This window comes from Hyaena hyaena, unplaced genomic scaffold (assembly GCF_003009895.1).
Source record: "Hyaena hyaena isolate Hyena2069 unplaced genomic scaffold, ASM300989v1 scaffold_524, whole genome shotgun sequence".
NCBI lineage: Eukaryota > Metazoa > Chordata > Mammalia > Carnivora > Hyaenidae > Hyaena > Hyaena hyaena.
This window is the reverse complement of record NW_024081155.1, coordinates 525,372-546,168: the sequence shown is the minus strand read 5'-3', so window position 1 is coordinate 546,168 and position 20,797 is coordinate 525,372. Positions and strand designations below refer to the sequence as shown.

The following is a 20,797-nucleotide window of genomic DNA, read 5'->3' as shown; positions in this document are numbered from 1 at the left end:
TATCTTTCTCAGGCACTCAGAGCCATCTTTTTGAAATGTAATCATCAAGAAGGATAGCATTCCTGTCTCCAAGTCTCTGCGACAGGATGGGAGTCTGACTGATAAGCACTGATGAGCAAACACAGATAGCCTAGCACATTAACCAACCATCCCCTGAATGTCTCTCTTTTACTAACTCACTCCAATGCTTAAAAGCTCCCCTGACTTTGGTTTCAACGGAGTTGAGTTTAATATCTAACCATTTTTGCATTAGTCTTGAATGAAGTCTTCTTGCTGTTTTTAACAAGTGTCCACTGCAATATCTCTCTGACAAAAGAAAAGGTGCTAGAATAAAACTGTAAAGTTAGATACAAAACTGTCTAATGTCTTATAGGGCAATAAAACTACAACCTTTGGAGTTTTCTTTTCTTCTAAAGAGAGCTAATTTGTATGTTCCCAGACAAAAATAATTTGCAACTTATCAGTTTGCTATAAGTTAACATCTCACTTTACAGAGTCTGAGATAATAACTCTCATGGTGGGTTTTAAAATAACTTAATTAACACTCTTATGGTTCCAGAAACATCTTGTCAAATACTGGTCAAGTTGTTTCAGTGAATTTTATTAATTTAATTATTTTTTCCCTAAAGTTTGAAAAGTCATGGCTTTATTTCCTCTGGAAGTTTTCTAATACCATGTGTTTAATCACTTAGTTATTTATCTATTTTCATCAATTTCTTTATTTCATCAATGCTGACATGTGCATTTTGCTCACATTTTATCAGCTCCGAAACTGGAATGTCTTTTACAATTGCTGTGATAAGAAAACACTGTGTCATAGTTTATTGGTACAGATATCGATTGTGTCTCTTACAATATTTGGCATCTTAAATTCAGTGAAATGAGATAAGTGCCCGCAGAGAGAATTTATGAAGGTTGCTATCAAGGGAAAAAAATGTACAAGTGATGGCAAGCCTTTCTGCTTATCAAAATAAACTTCTGCAGTTGTGGGTCCAGTTACTTCAAGTCCACATGATGAATTAAAGTTTAGACCACCCTTTTGCACTGTGTATAGTTCCATCTTTGTTTCCAAACACACTTCCTATAGATTTTTTTCTCTGCTGTTATGGCTTTTTCATGTCCTATTTTGTTTCATTCATCCCCTTATTTCATCAAAATGTACTTAAATTCATTAACTTGTTTGTATGTATCGTGATTATTTTAGCAGTGATAATATATAAAATACAGAAAGCTTCCAAGGAAAATAAAACCATGCTTTCCCACATTTCAGGAAAAAAAAATTAAAGAAAAATGAAATAAGATGCCTCAGCAGTATTTGACAAGGTGTTTTCAAAACCTTCAGATAGTTAATTGAGTTACTTCAAAAGAGCATTAAAAAATGCATATAGAGGGTCATATGTCAAACTATATTTAGAAGAAGAGTTAACCAAATGGAGAGGGTAGAATAGAGACTGCAGACAATCTGAACAGTATAGGTACCAGTCCGATAACATGAAACAATAAAGCTTTAAGAATCTTTGGGTAGTTCTGAGTGACTAATGTGCGAGATGAATAGAGGAAACTGGCTTGAGGGTACTCTGAAGTAACACCTACAGAGGAAATGGTAAAGAGCCTTTGTGCTTTAACAGAATTTGGATTTTATGTTGAAAAGTTGAGAAATCTGAAGGCTTTTTTAGCAGGGAGGAATAAGTTCAGATATATTTTACAAGTATGAGGAGTACAAATACCTAATAGGGAGATTAGAAGCAATTAAACAAGTGGGAAATAACAAAAGATTAGATTAGCAAGTAGTAATGGACGCTGGGATCTGAAGTTCTGGTTTGCCACCAATCTGGCACGAAAAGCATATGAATCCTCTGGCCTCTGGATCCAATATCATCTCAACCAAATGTGTCATCCTCCTCAAAGAGATAGTGAGACTGAATTCATCATATCTGTCAGCCCTAGTTTCATAAACCGATGCCAAAATTCTGAGCATCCTTTACACCAAAACACACACACCTTTACTGCACTAGCATCTCCAAAATGCTCTATGACACATTCATTCAATCACTCACTCATTCATTCATATATAGTATCCACACAATTCTTTCAATGTAACCACTGGTATAACATCTCCATAATCATATAACTGTGCTAAATCCTCAGCATCTCCTCCTCTTCCTGGCGTTAATCAAATAAAACCTGGCTCTCCTCTGTGATTATCACTTTCCCTGCAAACATCTCAAGTGGTGCATATTTATATATACCCTCACAGTCTGCACTTTGGAGAAAGAAGCTGGGATTGCTGTTCGTTTTCCATTGTGGCTCCCAAATAATAACTCATCCACTCTCTTCTCCAAAATCCTGCTCTTTGGAAATGTATGCCAGTTGCTTCTATAATCTTTACCTCACTCTGCTGTCATTTTCCAACCTCATTCAAGGAAGATTTTAGCACCTGCTTTAAACATTTCCTCTTCGACTCTAGATGCTGGCAAGGATGTGGATAAATGGGCACCCTCCTACACTGTTGGTGGGAATGTAAACTGGTACAGCCCCTCTGGAAAACAGTGTGGAGGTTCCTCAAAAAATTAACTATAGAACTCCCTTATGACCCAGCAATAGCACTGCTAGGAATTTACCCAAGGGATATAGAAATGATGAGCACATGGACCCCAATGTTCATAGCAGCCCTCTCAACAATAGCCAAAACATGGAAAGAGCCTAAGTGTCCATCAATGGACGAATGGATCAAGAAGATGTGGTTTATCTATACGATGGAATACTGCATGGCAATGAGAAAGAATGAAATCTGGCCATGTGTAGCAACATGGATGGAACTAGAGGGTGTTATGCTGAGCAAAATAAGTCAGGCAGAGAAGGACAGCTACCATATGTTTGCACGTATAGGAGGACTAGGAGGAACTTAACGGAGGACCATGGGGGAGAAGAAGGGGGAAAATGGGGGGAGAGGGAGGGAGGCAAACCATGAGAGACTCTTGAATGCTGAGAACAAACTGAGGACTGATGGGTATGGGGGGGAGAGGAAGGCGGGTGATGGGCATGGAGGAGGGCACTTGTGGGGATGAGCACTGGGTGTTATAAGGAAACCAATTTGACAATAAACTATTTAAAAAAACACACGTGCATTAAGAGAACCTTTTAAAACATATATAAACATATATATGTATATAATTATTCCATAACTATGTTTTTAATGATTTATGCCCAAATATAATCTTTTATTTTATTTTTTAAAATATTTTATCTATTTCTGAGAGAGAGTCTGAAACAGGCCCCAGGCTCAGAGCTAGCTGTCAGCACAGAGCCTGATGCAGGGCTCGAACCCACAAACTGCGAGATCATGACCTGAGCCGAAGTCAGACGCCCAACCGACTGAGCCACCCAGGCGCCCAGGCCCAAATGTAATCTTACCCTTCTGGTTTTGTTTCTTAGACATTGTGGCTTCTTTGATCTCAAAAAATACAGATGACAAGTAAAAAAACAAAAATAAAAACAAAATTTCCTCTTCACACCAAGCTCTATCATCAACCTTGGTGTCTTCAAGATCTAAGAGCACAGTTCATCATAATACCATTTATGTTCATCAGGATAGGCTATATTATAAATTACCCTCAAATCTTAGCGGGGTCTCACTACAGCTTCAGTCTAACTACAGGTCACCTATTCTTGTTATTTCCCAAATAAACAAAGGTTTATTTTCCACTCCAGGTTGTGTTTGACATAGGTTTGTTGAGGTGATGCTATATTTCCTCACTCCAAGACTCAGATTTGATTAGTTCAATCATCAAAGACTCAGAATAATTATAATTTCACACAACACCATGAATCTTTCCTTTTTAACAGCAGTTATAATTTTAATTTTGCAGGTATTTTTGTGGCTCGTGATTGTGTTCCTTGCTACATAAGGCCTATGAGGGCAGAGGCTATGTCTGGTTTTGCTATGTCTTAGATTCTTTGGTGATTAGTCCAGTGTTAGGCACATAATAGGTATGCAATAGATACTTACTGAATTAAATAATGGATGGAGGGATAAAGAGATACATGGATGCTTAGATTTAATTGATATTAATTAGAGACAGAGCGAGGAGAAGAAGAAAAGAGAGCAGAGGAAGGCTTTAGGGAAGAAGTAAACACACACACACACACACACACACACACACACACACACACAGGCCATTGAATAGGAGGTGCTTCTGGGAAATCCAAGAATATGTGACCTGTAGTTAGACTGAAGCTGGAGAGGAGAGTTAAGAGTAGACACACAAACTGGTCAATTATTACGATGAAAGCAGCAGGTGATTTAAAAGCAATAAGTGCTTGCATATGGCATTGATTACATTAATGGCTCCAATTAATGGCTCCCCTATATCCAGGCACCCAATGCAATGTCACTTTGTAGTTCGTCCCAACAAGGCGCAGTCTACTTCACTCCCCCTTGCCTCCGGGTTGGCTTTGTGACTTGCTTTAGCCAACAGAATGTGATAGGAGAGACTGATTTTATCAATTGAGGTCATGTTAGATGGGCCCATATACAGATAACCCCCAAACATGTTGGAGATTCCATGAAACATGAAGAGAACTTCCTAATGACCTACAGTTGACAGCAGGTACATAAGAGAGCCCACATGATCTAGAGACTCATGACCACTATCAAATGCTTATTGTTTTAACCCACTGGTTTCTGAAGTGATATATTATAAACTATGGCTTACTGATAAATGAAAGATAAATACTACAAGAACTACATTTAGAGAACTATCTAAATTTCTGTGACCTTAATTCTTTTTTAATTATGGAAAATTTCAAATATATACAAAAGCAAAGAATACTACATCAGTCCCATATACCATCATCCGGTTTCAACAATTCTTAATATACTGCTGATTTAATTTCACCTCTACTCCTACCCACTGCTTTGACCACAACCTAAATTCTTCAGAAGGAAATTCCTGACATATCTTTTTTTTTCAAAGTAATTTTAAGTACATATTTTGGAAAAGACTACTGAATACTTTGAGAAAGAAACCAACCCTATGCTTAGGTAGAAACTAGCTGAAGTGATTAAAGATAGTTTCAAACAAATGTGTTTAAATTAATTCTTATATAAGCTTAAACTTCAAAAGTCAGAAATGAAAGAGAAAGCTGGAAAAGAAATATCTTCCTGATTGACAAAGGGGAATACTTAGCCCTGTGTATATGTGCATAGGGATGACAATATCTTTCTTTGTGAAAACAGAAAACAGGAATCAAAAAAGAGTTCCTACTCAGCCAAAGAAAAGAAAGAACAGATCTAATGCTAATCAGACTCCCAGATGAAAGTCAAGGCATTCTTGGGGAAAAAAAAATCAAGATTAAAGGTTATTTACCATAAGATAATTTACACATATATTGAGGGGAGGGGGATGTAACTCAATACCTAGCTCTAGTAACCTGAAGACTTTCTCACAGTTAAGTGTCCCATAAGCATGTGCCTGTGGAGGAGGAAGAAATTCTCAGTAGCACAAAGAAGATGTTTACTGAGGCAGAAATAAAATTGCACTTTTAACTCTTCTATGTATATTTTTTCCTCAAAATATGTATGTAGTTATTAAGTGATTTAGTCGACTGAAATGTTTTAACAAAGATTTTTTTGGGGTCAAGAAATAAATTGGTATTAAGTATGTACTAAATACAGATATTTTAACAAGCCACTATTGCTTAGTGGCAGTTTCCCAAACATAGTACGCGAAAAATGAAAGGTCTCCAACTAGATTCACTCATTCATTAGTGATAAACAACTTGATAGGTCCAGGGCCAAAACATGTGATGTGATTTCTATTTTAAAGTGAAAATTTTGTGCCAGGTTTACTTACACTTTAGTTCATGTAAACTGTACAAAGTTGCTTCGATATTTATTCCCACTTTTTTTTTTTCCATGAGAACCTCTGAGAGATTAAGAATATCACCCAAGCTTCACATTGTTAGAAATTTGAAGGCCGAAGAACCAGAACATGTCATCTGGTTTCTAGCCAGTGTCTATACTGCTATAATATAATACTTCTTTATAGTAAATACAATTATAAAAGGGGCTTCAATATTGGTTTTACATACATACCAAATCTTTTTGATGCTGCAAAATGCATTGGAAAGTGAGTACTGAGCAACCAGGAACGGATTTGTCTATCTTTGAGCCTAGAGAAAAAGCTGCAGTTTAAAAGTAGCTACCATATAAAACAAACAAACAAACAAACAAACAAAAAAAAAACCCACACTAGAACATTGCCAAATGGTGAGAGTGGGTACTGGAATGCTTTCCAGGTAAGAGGGGCTGATAAATGAAGTCAATGCATATTCCAGGTGTCCTAAGTGACCTGCCATTCCAGTGAACCCCAGGTCTCTAGCCCACACAGTCCCAGTTGACCCACCAAAGTGGACACAGAGCATGTACAGTGGGACAACCCTGGCTGGTGTTTACTACAGCCTCAACATTTGAACCAAGATGAAACAGGTGCAAAGCACCCTGGAACAATCCAGACCCATGCCACTCCAGCTTCAGTTTGCAAGAACACCCCCAGGGCAGAGCACTCTGAAACATCCTGGCTGACATCTGCTTTGGATACAACTGCTGTGCCAGGATACTTCCTGAATGAAGTGTCCCAGGAACTCCTGACCCATGCTTGCATCAGTTGCAGCCATCCCGCCAGGGCATTCCCTGTGTGTAGTGCCCAGAGCACTGCCACTTGCATCAGCTTCAGCTCCAGTCACATTACCTACACTGAGCACCTTGGGGTATCCTGGCTTATATCCAAGGCAGCTTCAGCTGCCCCAGCAAGTCACTTTTGGTGTGGAAAGCCCCAGGACAACCCCAGCTTCCACCTATTTCAGCTTCAGCTGTCCTGCCAAGGTAGCCTCAGCACACAGAATCCCAGGACAGTGTGGCCTGTTTCACTTCAGCTTCAGCTGTCTTAACAGGGTACCCGCTGTGTGGAAATCCCCAGGACCCTCAGCCACAGGTCCAGCCAGCCAGCAAAAATCACTAAGCACACACAGTCTACATAAGGGGATGACCATACACAAGACCCATCTTTCAAGTTTAGGAGAAGTAGCTGTTTCACCTAGTACAGAAACAAACACAGAAAGTCAAACAAAATGGGAAGACAGAGGAATATATTCAAAAAGAAAGAACAAGACAAAACCTCAGGAAAAGAACTAAATAAAACAAAGATAAGCAATAGCTGATAAAAAATTTAATGAAATGACCATAAAGATGCTCACTGGGCTGCAGAGAAGAGTGGAAGAACTCAATGAGACTTTTTATAAAGAGATAGAAAATATAAAAAAGAAACGATGAGAGTTGAAGAATGCAATAGTGAAATAAAAAAGCAACATCAGAAGGAACAATACATTCTCAGATGAAGAATTTATCAGTGATCTGGAAAACAGGGTAATGGAAAGCACTGGAGTTGAACATCAAAAAGAGAAAGCATTTTTTAAATGAGGATGGGTTAAGGAATACCTGGGACAATATCAAACAAGCATTCACATTATTGGGTTGGCAGAAGAAGAGAAAGAGAAAGGGTAGAAAACTTATATGAGGATAATAGCTGAAAATTTTCCTAACTTAAAGAAGGAAATAGACCTCGAGAAGTACAGAGAGTTCCCAATAAGATGAACCAAGAAGGTCCACACTGTGGGACATAATTAAAAAGTCAAAGGTTAAAGATAAAGAGAGAATTTTATTTTATTTATTTATTTATTTATTTATTTATTGAGAGAGCATGAGTCAGGGAGAGAAGCAGAGGGGGAGAAAAAGAATTTTAAGCAAACTCTTCACTTGCTGTAGAGTGTAATGTGGAGCTCAATCCCATGACCCTGGGATAGTGACCTGAGATGAAATCAAGAGTTGAGCACTCAACCAACAGAGCCACCCAGGCACCCCAAGAGCGAATTTTAAGAGCAACAAGAGAGAAGCAAAAAGTTACCTATAAGAGAAAACCTATAAAGCTGTCAGCTTACTTTTCTGCAGAAACTTAACAAGTCAGAAGGGAGTAGCATGATATATTCATGGCTCTGAAAGGAAAAAAAAAAAAAAAAAACACCTACAAACAAGAATACCTTATCATTCAAATTTGAATGAGAGATAGTTTTCCAGACAAACAAACAAAAAAAGAGAAATTTATCACCACTAAACCAGCCTTTTAAGAAATGTTAAAGGGATTTCTTTAAGTGAAAAAGAAATAGCTACATAAGAAAATTATAAATAAAAAGATGTAAAATAAGACACTCTATACATAAAATGTGGAGGAGGGAGTAAAAAAAAAAAAAGAAAGAAGTTTTTTTTTTCCCTAAAGAATGAGACTGAACTTAAATGACCATCAAATTAATATAGACTGTTATATATTTACGATATTATATATGAACCTCAAGGTAACAGCAAACCCAAAACCTATAAAATATGCACAAAAAATAGAGAGAGAGGATTTCAAACATAACACTACAGAAACACAGCAATCAGAAAGAAAGAGAGCAAGAGAAGAAAGGACCAGAGAAAAACTATGAAAACAACCAGAAAACAAATAACAAACTGGTAAGAAGTGCATACCTATCAATCATTACTTTAAATGTACATGGCCCAAATGCTCCAACCAAAACACATAAGGTGGTAGAATGGATAAAAACAAGACCCACCTATATGTTTTCCACAAGAGACTCACCTCAGACCTAAAGATACAGACAGAGTAAACGTGAAAAGATGGAGAAATATTTACCATGCAAACGAAGTAAAAAAAAAAGTGAGGTAGCAGTACTTATATCAGACAAAACATATTTTAAAATAAATACTGTAATGAGAAACAAAGGAGGGTATTACATGACGATAAATGGATCAATCCAATAAGAGTATATAACAACTGTAAATATCTATGCTCTAAACACTGGAGCATCTAAATACATAAAGAAAAAAGAGAAATTGGTGGTAATGCAATTATAGCAAGGGACTTAACACTCACTTGCATCAATGGATAGATCATCCAGACAGAAAATCAATAAGAAAACAGTGGGTCTGAATGAACCATTAAACGGATATAACTGATATATACAGAATGTTCTATCCAAAAACAACACAATACACATTCTTTTCAAGTGCAAATGGAAGATTCTACAGAATACATATGGTGTGCCACAAAAGAGGCCTCAATACATTTTTATGTCAATTACACACAGTGCAATATTGGTTTCAGGAGTATAATTCAGTGACTGATTACTTACATACAACACCCAGGGCTCATCACAATAAGTACCCTCCTTAATACCCATCACCCTCCTAGACCACCTCCCACCCACCTCCCAACCATCAATCCTCAGGATCCCTTGTGCACTGCTAGTGGGAATGTAAACTGGTGTAGACACTGTGGAAAGCAGTATGGAGATTCCTCAGAAAATTTACAATAGAAAGACAATAGCATCCAGTAATTCCACTTATGGGTTTTTACCCAAAGAAAACTAAAACACTAATTTTAAAAGATACACATACCCCTATGTTTATTGAAGCATTATTTACAACAGCCAAGATACGCAAGCAACCCAAATATCTATGGATAAATGGATAAAGAAGATGTGACATGTATGTGTGTACACACACACACACACACACCAGGATATTATGCAACCATTAAGAAGGATAAGAATGTACCATTTGTGACAACATGGATAGACCTAGAGGGTATTATGCTAAGTAAAATAACTCAGACAGAGAAAGACAAAAACCATAGGATTTCATTCATATGTGGAATTTAAGAAACAAAACAAATAAAGGGGGGAAAAAGGAACAAACCAAGAAACAGAACAAATTGATGGTTACCAGAGCAGAGGTGAGTGGGGAATGGGTAAAATAGGTGATGGGGATTAAAGAGTAACTTTTCATGATGAAATATAATATAAATAATTATTTATTTATTCATTTGTTTTGTTTTTACATTCCACAAGTAAGTGAAATCATATGGCATTTGTCTTTCTCAGTACGACTTATTTCACTTATCATGATATTACCTAGGTTCATCTGTGTTATTGTGAATGGTAAGATCTCATCCCTCTTTGTGGTTGAGTAATAATTAATAATTATTGGAATGTAAAAACAGAACAAATGAATAAATACACAAATAGCAGAATCAAACCTATAAATACAAAGAACAAGCTGATGGTTGCTAGAAGGGTAGAGGGTAAAAGGATGGGCAGAATGGGTGAAAGGGAGTGAGAGATACAGTTTCCAGTTATGGAATGAATAATCATGGGAACAAAAGGCACAACACAGGAAATACAGTCAGTGATACTGTCATATCACATTTATGGTGACACATGGTAGCTACACATGTGGTGAGCATGATATAATGTATAAACTTGTCAAATCACTATGCTGTACATTTTAACCAATGTAACATCTTGTGTCAATTATACTCAAAAAAAAATTTAAATCTATCTAATCTCTAGGAAGTCATCAATGATGATTCATCCTTAACAATGAATCCATAGTCAGATCCTATTAAAGTGATGATCTGGCCTTCTCTGGATTCCCATTATTATGGCCTAAGTCCAGACCTTCAGTGCTTCCCATCTGATTAGCTCTTGTAGCTGATGATGCCAATACCTCATCCATACAGCTACCATATGAAGGCTGCTTCCTACAAACACCTGAAACTCTCAGTCTGAGGACTTTCATCTGGCCTTGGGACCAAGGTCAGGCTGCATGAAGACAACCCAGAAATGCTCAAGAGATAATGCTTCTAGAAGAAGCCCTTAATAAGGGACAGATGTGGAATTAGAGGAAAAATAGCCTAGCTTCCTCTCCCCTTTGTTGTGACAACGCTGAGGGTGTGTCTACATTTTCTCCCAGAGTTTTCCAGGGGACCTCATTTACAAAATTGCCCGCAGGAGTAACTGGCTTTATAATAAACATTTTAATGACTTCCTTATGGTCCCCATATCATTTCTCTAATGATTCTTCCTGAGGGTATCCTTCTTGGGGAATACAATCTAAGACAACTCTGTAGTTAAGTGCTGCTCAAAACTCTCGGTCAATTTCTTCACACACTGCTGCCAAATGAGTGCCCCAAAATTCAAATCTGATTTTGTTATCTATCTGCTTAAAGAATTTCATTGGCTCTCTATGTCTTTTGGTATAAAGTGCTACTTCTTTAGTTCTGTATCCAAGATCATGAACTGATACTTTCCTACTTTTATGGCTACATCTCAGAATACCTCAAGTCGTGGACACTTTACTATAGTCAGAAAATTAGAAGGCATGTATAATGATTCCAGCCTTAGACTATTTCTCTATGATCTCCTCCAAGCCTCCTTTTTCATCTAGCTAAGTTTTACTCCTGCATCAAAACTAAACACTTAAAGAAGCCTTTATTGATTTTTTTCTGAATCACACAACTCATCTATATGTCCATTATACTCTGTTGTTTCCTCTCTCATAGCCTTTGTTATATTAGACATAAATTGTTGACTTAAATAGTTTTCTCCTTCAAAGACTATCAGATTCTTCAGAAAGGAAACTCTGGCTCCGATTATTAGCCATCACCTGGTGAAGAAGAGCTCTTAGAAATAATTTATTAAATAACCATCAGATGACTAAACACCCAGAGCAAATTTCTCTATGGCATTTAAACCAACCTGGATCACTATCTCCATCTCCTAAGGAAAAACTAAAACTTGTGAGCTTTGGATTCTATTCACAGATATTTCTCAAATCTATCTACAAGCTTCCTTTCTAACTTCCCATGTACCACTCTGCACTTTTCACTCTGGCTAAATACAACTGTTGTTCTTACCTTCACGAAGCAACTTTTCCCAAATCACCGTGGTAGCCACTGAGTCATTTCCACTGTGTAAAACAGAATGTCCTTTCCATTGCTCTGTCAAAAAATTGCATCTCATGCATGCTCAATGTATCCTGTCCTGTGTATCCATCATGCATCTTTATGACTGCAATTGCACTTTGTCATCAGATCTCTAATAGCATTTGCCATACAGTGATACAGATAATTGTTTATGGGTCTGTCTTTCTTCATTGGCTGTGGTGTCTTCAGGCCAACTTGTGTCTTCTCCATTTTTCTCTCTATCCTCAGACAAAAATGTGTCTAATGTGTAGTGTTTGATAAATCTTTGTTGAAAGTACAAATAAACAAAATAGAACAATATTCTAACTGAATTGCATATACTAAAATATGAATATATGTGTTTAAGTATATATGGATGTCAGTTTGTGTACTGTGTAATTTTCATGTTAGGTACTGATGAACAATCTAAACGTGTATAGCATGATATCTGATGATCAGGTACTAGCAATGAATCAAATTTTAAAGAAAATTACAGACATCTTGTGGAAAACAGTATTTTTATGTAAGCAACAGAGAAAAGGTCTGGAACAAGGGACATAAATCTCCCCTAATAGGAAAGTAATCCCAAAGGTAGTGATTAGAACATGGAATGAAAAAAAAAAATACATTGAGTCCATTATCGTGTAAAGACACCAACAAAAACTATAAGTCTTTTAATATCAGAGGTCTAGTTACAGCTCAAAGCAAACAAGTCTACAAGCCTCACATTGAAACAAATGAGAGAATTCAGAGCTGCCAATTTTAAAGCCTCTTTAAACCAGGGAAGCCACAAACAACTCTTGCTGATGAGGAAATTATGGCAATTACCAAAATTGTCAAGGGAAAGGCATGACAATATATTAAAATTTCATGGCTTGACTTTAAGATCAAAAATTAATATTCATGATAAACATCAGAGTCAAGGACATAGAGCTGTGCACTCTGGAGTTAAAGGTCTTAAAGTCTAATTTTAGAGTAGTCATTAAGTACTGTTTAGACAAACAAAAATGGTATTTTCTCCAAGGGGACTATTAGGGTAAAGAGAGAGCTGTCACATTCACCTAATTAATGAAAACAATATTCAGTGATCAAAAAGTTTGATATTTTTGAATTTTTACTTTGTAAACCAAAACCTTTGAACAGACATTCATAGCAGCAAGTTTCATTAGAAGTATGATTACTTGGAAATTCCAATTTAGGAACCAGAACAACATTTTCTTTCTTTTGTACAAGATATCTACATGGAATTTCTACACCATGTCAACAAGGTTAACACATAGGCTGTTACTCTGCACACTATGGGTTTCCTTAATTAAGAACTTTTCAGAAGGTTGAATAATCTGCAGTGCTCATTCATTTGAAGATCACAGCAGTGGAATCTGGAAGGCACCCTGCTATGACTTCACTTCCTATGATTCCATTTGAAAATTAAATTTAGCTAAAAAGGTAGTCTTTGTAAAAACATTAACTAGAGAATACATTTTTAACATAAGTTAGAAGGAAGATGTATCATTTATATTCAATCTTCTAATATTTTAGAAGGAGGTATATAACTTGTACTCGTTCACTTTCAATCTACTGTGTGATGGGTACTATGTCAGCTGCTGGGTGCCCTCCATCAAAAAATTCTTTATACACTATGGCTTTATAAAGCACCTTGCTGTCCTTCAATTTGTCGGGCATGTAACTCTCTTGAAAGGATCACCAACACCTGAATATAAATTCTCAAACTTAATGGATAAACAAAGTTCTACATTTCATGTTGAACCATCAGATTCCTGGTCCTTGTTTCCCCCAAAATTCTGATTCAACAAGTATGTGGTGGGATCCAGGAATCTTTTTTTTGTTTTTGTTGTTAACTAGCACCACTAGTGATTTTTAAAATCTAATTATACATCAGACCATAATTTTAGAAACACTGAGCAGTGGTTTTCAAGTTTGTTTTTGTCACAATTCTCTTAGAAGAGCTTGGAAAAATACTTTGAGTGTTTTAGGTTAACATTTATTATTTTGTAAAGTTAAAGACATTTATTTATTTGTTAATAAGAAGGAGAAAATATCAAATACTATAAGAACTGAAAAAAGATAATTGGAAAAGTATTTCATCGCATGATTTAACAAAATAGGCTTTAACTGTTTGTTGGGGGGCATAGTGCACATCAAATATGAAAGAAAACAGGTAAAATTTATGCCTGGATTTTATCAAATGCATCTTGAAAATATGATAGTTCTATAAAACATTCCAATTACATTTATGCCAATGTCACTACTATATATTGCTTTGACTAATCTGAATTAAGAATATACCAATTTAGGGGCGCCTGGGTGGCTTAGTCGGTTAAGCGTCCGACTTTCGCTTGGGTCATGATCTCGCGGTTCGTGGGTTCGAGCCCCGCGTCGGGCTCTGTGCTGACTGCCAGCTCAGAGCCTGGAGCCTGTTTCAGTCTGTGACTCCCTCTCTCTCTGACCCTCCCCTGCTCACGCTGTCTCTCTCTCTCCCCTAGAAATAAAGCATTAAAAAAAATTAAAAAAAAAAAAAAAAGAATATACCAATTTGGATTAAAGCTTCAAATTTATCAGAAATACATTAATACAGACAGGAGAGGAAGATCCCTGAATTTAAAAGACCTGGTTTTTTAAACTAATATTTCAGATTATCTCTTTGTTTGGCACCTAGGTCTTTTTTATATCCTGGGGCAATACATCATAGTGCAATTTGGGAAGGGTGAAAGGTGTGCCTTTCTTTTGTAAAATGAAAAAAAAGTTCTATTGTGAGTTATCAGGCAATTTTAGATAAGAGTTACATATGGGAATTGAGCTTTAGGAGATGAATTCCCTTCTAATGACTTCATGGCACACCCTTTGGAAATTCTTTGTGTAACTCCAGAAATACTTGGATTTCAGTTGGAAAAACATAGTCTTTGAAGGTGAGCTATATACCAAGTATGCTAGGTTAGCCTGGGAGGTGACTTTAAGACACCCAGTTCTTTTCCTTCTTAAAAGCCAGGGCACAACTAATTGCTGTATCAAAGACTCTTCCAAAATAGACCTCAGCTATAGGAGGAGCCTAGTCTGGCTTGATCCACTGTTGTGCTCCTGATGTCTGGCCCAGTGACTGGTTTATAGTAGGTGCTTAATAATCTGGAAAATACATTCAATTCACTGTGAATACGGTATCAAAAACTACCAGCCAAATTAATCACAGCAACTTGATGTAACTGTAAAACTTCTTCAATAACAGAAATAGTATTTTTGTTTTAATGAAAATTAATGACTAGTTTACCACTTAGTAGATTGATTTACAGAGTCAAAGCCAAAAGTCCACCCCACCTTAGTTGTAAATATTCCTTCCTCGGCTGTTATTAACCACATGGCTCAGCCTCAGCTGCCGGAAGTACCTTGCCGGCCTCCCTCTCTCCTCTCTGGGTTCCTCCCTCCTCCTAGGTCTCTGGGGTGGCTTGGGCTCAGGGCTGAGTGAGGAGGCTTTGAGAGGCTCCTGGCTCCTACCCAGGCCTCCCCGCAGTGTGGGCCCCAGGTGGCCATCACTATGTAGGTATGTAGACTACATGGAGTAAAAATCTGTTGTGATATGATTTAATAATTCTTTAAATACAATAACCATCAAAAATGAATTGAAATAATTATGTAAAAAACTTACTTATTTGAAGCAAAAAGAGGAGGAGGGTCTGCCTGATATCTCAAAAAATAAGTCAATTATAAAATATTTTTAAAAATTTTATTAAAGAGCAATAGATAAATATAATCGTATATTTTTAAAATGTACAGTGTGATGATCTGCTATATATGTACACTGTGGAATGATTATCAAGATCAAGATAATGAATATATCCATCACTTAATTATAAAGAAATATTTATGAATATCAGTGATTATGGAATCAGAAGGTCTAGCTTGATTTTCACTTTTTCTAAATATTAGTTTTGTGGTTGAATATCCTTTCTACATCTATGTTACATGAATTCTAGGCTAAATAAGACCTGTATATACATATACATAGCATAGTTTATAGTCTAGGAAATAGTCAACAATGATGTGCCATTACCATTTTCAAACAAACACTAAGATCCACATGTAATTATTTACAATTAAATAACATTAAAATTTTAGTTCTTCAGGGGCACTAAGACCATGGAGTTACCTTGTGAAAAGAAGGCACAGGCTGAGAATGGCAGGGTATAAAGCAATGTATGTAGCCTAGGCTTTGCAAACCGTCAAACTAGCATACAAAGTTCACAAATACCTATTTGAAAACTATTTTATATGAGGGAATAAACTCTCTTACTTAAGCCACTTTTCTATAATATAAGATATAACTAATTTTGTGATATTGCCTTGAAAAGATGATATTTTCTTCTCCTTTTTTTTCTTTTTCAGCTTTATGACCATACATTTTCCTGAAACTATTGGACCGGACTTCAAATGTTACTCATTCACTCTATAACCTTGAGTCTTTTATAGGACTGTCTTTTATGACCTTCATGGGAGAAAATGGATAGCTCCAGATTTATAATTGTGAGATATAATGAAATCAGTTAAATGTTTATTCAATTACCTCTTTTAAGTGTTTGTTTTATAACCTGGGATTTTATATCGTGAAGCAGTTACTAAATGGAGACCTGCCTGAAAGCCAGAAATACTACTGTAAAACTTGAATAAATCTAGGCCACAGCAAATGGATGAGAACAGTCATACTGATTTTTCACCTAAGATATAAAGAATGTGAATATAAGGAGTCTGTATGTATCTTGATCATGGTAAACTTGTGATCTATTTATATCTTAGACATTGAAAAATTTTCTAGGAACCAGAATGAAAAATATTTGAAAGATCAGCTATTTATCAGTAAATTCCTCTTCAAGAAATGTTGATGAGGTAATTCTATAATTGCTTGTGAATGTGACTTAGAAACTGAGCAAAGGCACTACTGAGGGGAAGATATATATGCTAGGGATAGGTATGGTGGTACTGAGATTATGAATATTTTTTTTTTATTTTTTTTTTATTTCTAGGAGAGAGAGAGACAGCGTGAGCAGGGGAGGGTCAGAGAGAGAGGGAGTCACAGACTGAAACAGGCTCCAGGCTCCGAGCTGGCAGTCAGCACAGAGCCCAACGCGGGGCTCGAACCCACAAACCGCGAGATCATGACCTAAGCGAAAGTCGGAAAGTCAGACGCTCAACCGACTAAGCCACCCAGGCGCCCCGAGATTATGAATATTTTTTAATTCATTCAAAATTTTAAAGAAGGCAGGTTGTGGAAACAAAAAAAAAATCATAGGTTGTTGCAGCAACTTCTTACTTGACATGTTTCTGGAGGCAACATAAATAAAAGCAAAACTGAGCTATTGGGACTTCATCAAGATAAACAGCTTCTGCACAGTGAAGGAAACAAACAACGAAACTAAGGCAAATGACAGAGTGGGAGAAGATACTTGCAAATGACATATTGGATAAAGGGTTAGTGTCCAAAATCTATAAAGAACTCACGAAACTCAACACCCGAAAAACAAATAATCCAGTGAAGAAATGGGCAGAAGATATGAATAGACACTTTTCCAAAGAAGACATCCAGATGGCAAGCAGACACACAAAAAGATGCTCACCATCACTCATCATGAGGGAAATATAGATCAAAACCACAATGAGATACCACCTCATACCTGTCAGAATGGCTAAAATGAACAACTCAGGAAACAACAGATGTTGGTGAGGATGTGGAGAAATGGGAACCCCTTTGCACTGCTGGAGGAAATACAAATTGGTGCAGCCACTCTGGAAAAGAGTATGGGGATTCCTCAAAAAATTAAAGTAAAACTACCCTACAACCCAACAATGGCACTACTAGGAATTTATCCAAAGGATACAAAAATACTGATTCCCAGGGGTACATGCACCCCAATGTGTATAGCAGCATTATCAACAATAGCCAAATTATGGAAAGAGCCCAAATGTCCATCAAATGGATAAAGAAGATGTGGTACATGTATACAATGGAATACTACTTGGCGATGAAAAAGAATGAAATCTTGCCGTTTGCAACAATGGGGGTTGAAGTGGAGGGTATTATGTGAAGTGAAAAAAAGTCAGTCAGAGAAACAAGAGATATCATATGGTTTCACTCATATATGGAATTTGAGAAAGTCAACAGATGAAGAGAGGGAGGCAAACCATAAGAGACTCCTAAATACAGAGAGCTGAGAGTTTCTGGAAGGGAGGTAGGTCATGGGATGAGCTAAATGGGTGATGGGAATTAAGGAGGGCATGTTTGGGGCTGAGCAATGGATGTCATATGTAAGAGATAAATCAATGGGTTCTACTCCTGAGGCCAAGACTACATCGTATGTTAACTAACTAGAACTTAAAAAAAAAAAAAAAAAAAAAAAGGAATACACATTACTCATTCAAAAAATACTGGTAGAGTGTTTACCAAGTATAAAACTAAAACAGAATACTGGGTCATTTCAGTATATGTGGCAAAAATGCCTACTAATTGTCCCTCAATACCCTCAATATCTGTCTCTTCTTCTTTGTCAGTAGAGTAGATGTTTTAGGAATCCCACTCAGAATTTCTTCACTAGCTTTTATACCTATTCCCCAGCTGCTGTGGGTGTTGATTGGTCAAGGCTCACAACTCTACCCTCTTCTTGAGAATTGCCTTAGTATGACAAGAGCAACTTGAACAGAAATGACTAAACAATGCAGGTCCTGGAATCTTACTTCAAGGCAGAATAAATTCTGTGTTAAAATTTATATTCCATAGCTCCCAGTGGGATCAGGCTGAGGCCAGACTTTTGAAAACACATCTTTGTCTGGTATTTTCCCCTGTATGTTTACTCCTGAGAGCACTCTCTCCATATTCCACTTGCACAAAAATCCCCATCTCAGGCTTTTCTTCTAGGGAAATGAATTTAGGGTTCTCAGTAATACACCTTCTGTATTGTTATCAGGTACATGGACACTAATAATAAAAACTACATAACTGAGCCACCACTACAGTGTGATATAATTATGTGAACAAGCTCTGGCCTATGAGATATAAATACAAAGGATGTAAGTAACCTATGGAATTCATTCTTAAAGGTGGAAAGGATCATGTTCTTTGTTCCTTCCTTACATTTTTCTGCTTATAATAGCATGGATATGATGGCTAAAGATTCATCTTGGAAATTAAGGATGAGCACCAAACCCTAGGGAGGACAGTAAAGCTACAGAAGAAACCTGAGGCCTAGATAATTATGCAGATACCATAGTAAGTCAGAACTTCAATTCAATTCTTTAAATTAGTGTTACTTATAAGATTATTGTTATATATAAAAACCTGCTCTCACCCTTATACACACTATTGGTACAAATGTAAATTGGCCCAATTGTTATATAACACAATAATGAGGTTCCTCAAAAAATTAAAAATAGATCTACCATATGATTTCTGGGTATATTTGCAAGGAAAATGAAAACAGGATCTCCAAAATATATCTGTATTCCCATGTTAGTGCAGCATTATTCATAAAAGCCAAGACATGTAAAAAACCTAAATGTGGATAGATAAAAAAGATGGGGGATATAGGCATACAACCCAATATTATACAGCTACAAGAAAGGAGGATTTCCTGCCACTCATGACAACATGGATGGTCCTTGAGCACACTGTGCTAAATAAGACAAGTCAGACACAGAAAGACAAGTACTGCATGCAATCACTGATATGTATGTGAAATCTAAAAAAGTCAAACTCATTAAAAAACAGAGTAAAATGGTAGTTACCAGGGGATCTGGGGTGGGGGATATAACTGATATCATTTAAAGGTACAAACTTGCAATGAATAGTAAATAAGACATACAGATCTAATGCACAATGTATTGAATATAGACAACAATATCTTACTCTAGTCATGTAATATGACAAAAGTGCTAATACTGCCACAATAATCAAATTATATTACAATATATAAATATATCATGTTAGCATATTGTACACCATATATTTACACATTATATGTCAAATACACTCAATACAATTTTTCCAATTAAAAAAATAGCCTATTCCTCTAACTGTGACAAGTGATCAAAAGATTTTTCTTTGTTCAGATCTCACTGGCCATATATGCATTATCTGAGATACAAAGGTGAACAAAACATTTATTCTCTGCACTTAAGAAGCTAATGGTCTAAAGCACAAAAGAAGCAATTTGAAAAGCAACTGGACCATACCCGAGTAAGATTCATTAGCTAATCTTAAAGTGTCTGGTGGAAGCATAGGAGTCAGCTGGGACTTTCTCTGGAAACGGAATGGATGGCAGGCACTATTTTTGCATTCTCACTTCACCTTGCTAGTGCTGGAACTGGGAGGTGCCATTTATGCACTCCTTCCACTTTGCTGGCACCAGCCAACTTGCCCCCATCCCCATGCTCTCCTGTCATCCTGCTCTCCTGCAGCCCTATTGCAGCCAGAGGGCCTGCCCTTTCCCTGTGCATTCCAAAAGCTCCCCTGCAGCCAGCAAGTTTGCTCACCCACATGCTCTCCCACAATCCCACTTCAGTTGATGGGATTGCCCCGGCCCTGCACTTGTCCATGGCTCTGTTGAAGCCAGTGGGCTTTCCCAGAACCCAGGCTCCTCTTGGGCCTGCTAAAGCCGGGGGGCATGTGAAGCCCACACAGGGGACATCCCTTGAGTGCCTGGCTCCAGTGATGAGGGAAGCCTGTTTCTGGTCCCCATAAAACTGAAACAATCAGAGACAATTCTTGGCAGGCTACTATCACCAAGGCATGACACAGACAGCAAACTGAAACATACCCGACCTTCCTGTGAAAAAGGCCTTTTTACTTGCCCTGGAGCTTCAGACTGAGAGGCAAGCTTCACACATCTAGAGGCTATGGAGGAGTGGCCACAGAACACAGCCTAGGGGACACTATCACT

The 20,797-nt window shown here is 37.1% G+C and overlaps 1 protein-coding gene across 1 annotated transcript in view; it reads right to left on the bottom strand.

The window, feature by feature from the left end:
* The window catches only part of IL1RAPL1 (interleukin 1 receptor accessory protein like 1), a 656,727-nt gene that overhangs the window by 611,854 nt on the left and 24,076 nt on the right, over window positions 1–20,797 (bottom strand). The gene's annotated exons all lie outside the window — the stretch shown is intronic.